This window comes from Nicotiana tabacum, chromosome 20 (genome assembly GCF_000715075.1).
Source record: "Nicotiana tabacum cultivar K326 chromosome 20, ASM71507v2, whole genome shotgun sequence".
Taxonomy (NCBI): domain Eukaryota; kingdom Viridiplantae; phylum Streptophyta; class Magnoliopsida; order Solanales; family Solanaceae; genus Nicotiana; species Nicotiana tabacum.
In genome coordinates, this window is record NC_134099.1 from 129,372,921 (window position 1) to 129,375,100 (window position 2,180).

A 2,180-nucleotide genomic window follows, 5' to 3' on the forward strand; every position below is an offset into this window, starting at 1 on the left:
CCGCGTGTTCCACCACCCGCTCAGCCAGCTAGAAGTAGGGTTCGAGGTGTTATAGGTGGAGGTCAGGCCATTAGAGATGGAGGTCAGGCAGCTAGAGGTCGAGGCCAGCCATCAAGAGGCCGTCCTAGGGATGTAGTTCAAAATGGTAGGGCCCCGCCCCGATGTTATACTATTCCCGCCAGACCTGAGGCTGAGGCCTCCGATACAGTTATCATTGGTACGATTTCAGATTGTAGTAGAGATGCTTTAGTTCTATTTGATCTAGGGTCCACATATTCCTATGTGTCATGTTATTTTGCCCCTTATCTGGTTGTGCCTCGTGATTCTTTGAGTGCTCCTGTATATGTCTTTACACCGATGGGTGATTCTATTATGGTGGATCGTGTTTATTGTTTGTGTGTGGTTGTTATTGGGGGTCTTGAGACTAGCGTAGATCTCCTACTTCTTGATATGGTGGATTTCGATGTCATTTTGTGGATGGATTGGTAATCCCCATATCATGCTATATTGGACTATCATGCCAAGACCATGACCTTAGCATGTTTCCTCTCTTAGAGTTGACATAGGCTCATGGCCATTCTACTAGCAGGGTTATCTCATATATGAAGGCTCGGCGTATGGTTGATAAGGTATGTTTGGCCTATTTAGTGTATGTTCGTGATTCTAGTGCTGAGGTTCCTTCTATCAATTCTGTGCTCGTTGTTCGTGAGTTTCAAGAGGTTTTTCCTTCAGACCTTTCGAGGATGCCACCCGACAGGGATATTGACTTTTACATTGATTTGGCTCCGGGCACTCAGCCCATTTCTATCTCGCCATATCGTATGGCCCCGCCACAGTTGAAAGATTTGAAGGAACAATTGCAGGACCTTCTTGATAAAGGCTTTATTAGACCTAGTGTCTCGCCTTGGGGTGCGCCAGTGTTGTTTGTTAAGAAGAATGATGGATCGATGAGGATGTGAGTATCCATTACCGAGGATTGATGATTTGTTTGATCAGCTTCAGGTTGTCAAGGTATTTTCGAAGATTGATTTGAGGTCTGGCTACCATCAGTTGAGGATTAGGGCATCCGATCTCCCTAAGATAGCTTTTCACACTCGGTACGGACATTTTGAGTTCTTAGTAATGTCATTCGGATTGACAAATGCCCCAGCAGCTTTCATGGATTTGATGAACTGAGTGTTCAAGCCTTATTTGGACTCCTTCGTGATCGACTTCATTGATGATATTTTGATCTATTCCCGTAGCTGGGAGGAGTACGAGCAACATCTTTGAGTCGTTCTTCAGACTCTGAGAGACAATCAATTGTATGCAAAGTTTTTGAAATATGAGTTTTGGTTGAGTTCAGTAGCATTCCTGGGTCACGTTATATCAGTAAAGGGTATTTCGTGGATCCTAAGAAGATTGAGGTAGTCAAGGACTGGCCTAGACCCACATCAACCACAGAGATCCAGAGTTTCTTGGGTTTGGCATGCTATTACTGTCGGTTTGTAGAGGGGTTTTCATCTATTGCAGCCCCGATGACCAGGTTGACCCAGAAGGCTGCCCAATTCAGGTGGTCGGACGAGTGTGAGGCGAGCTTTCAGAAGCTTAAGACTGCTTTGACTACAATACTAGGTGTTGGTTTTGCCCACAGGTTCAGGCCATATATAGTATATTGTGACGCATCTCATATAGGACTTGGCGTGGTGTTGATGTAGAATGGCAAGGTTATTGCATATGCTTCAAGACAGTTGAAGATTCACGAGAAGAATTATCCAGTTCATAATTTGGAGCTAGCAGCCATTGCTCACGTGCTATTTGGAGGCATTATTTATATGGCGTGTCATGTGAATTTTCACAGATCATAAGAGTTTGCAGTATTTGTTCAAGCAAAAGGAGCTCAATTTGAGGCAGAGGAGGTGGTTGGAGCTATTGAAAGACTATGATATCACCATCTTGTATTATCCTAAGAAGGCCAATGTAGTGGCCGATGCTTTGAGTAGGAAGTCAGCCAGTATGGGCAGCTTTGCGTATATTCCAGTTGTTGAGAGACCGCTTGCTTTGGATGTTCAGGCGTTAGCCAATCAGTTCGTGAGGTTGGATGTTTCTGAGCCTAGCTGTGTTCTATCTTGCACAGTCGCTCATTCTTCATTATTTGAGCGTATCTGAGATTAGCAGTATGATGATCCTCATTTGCTTGT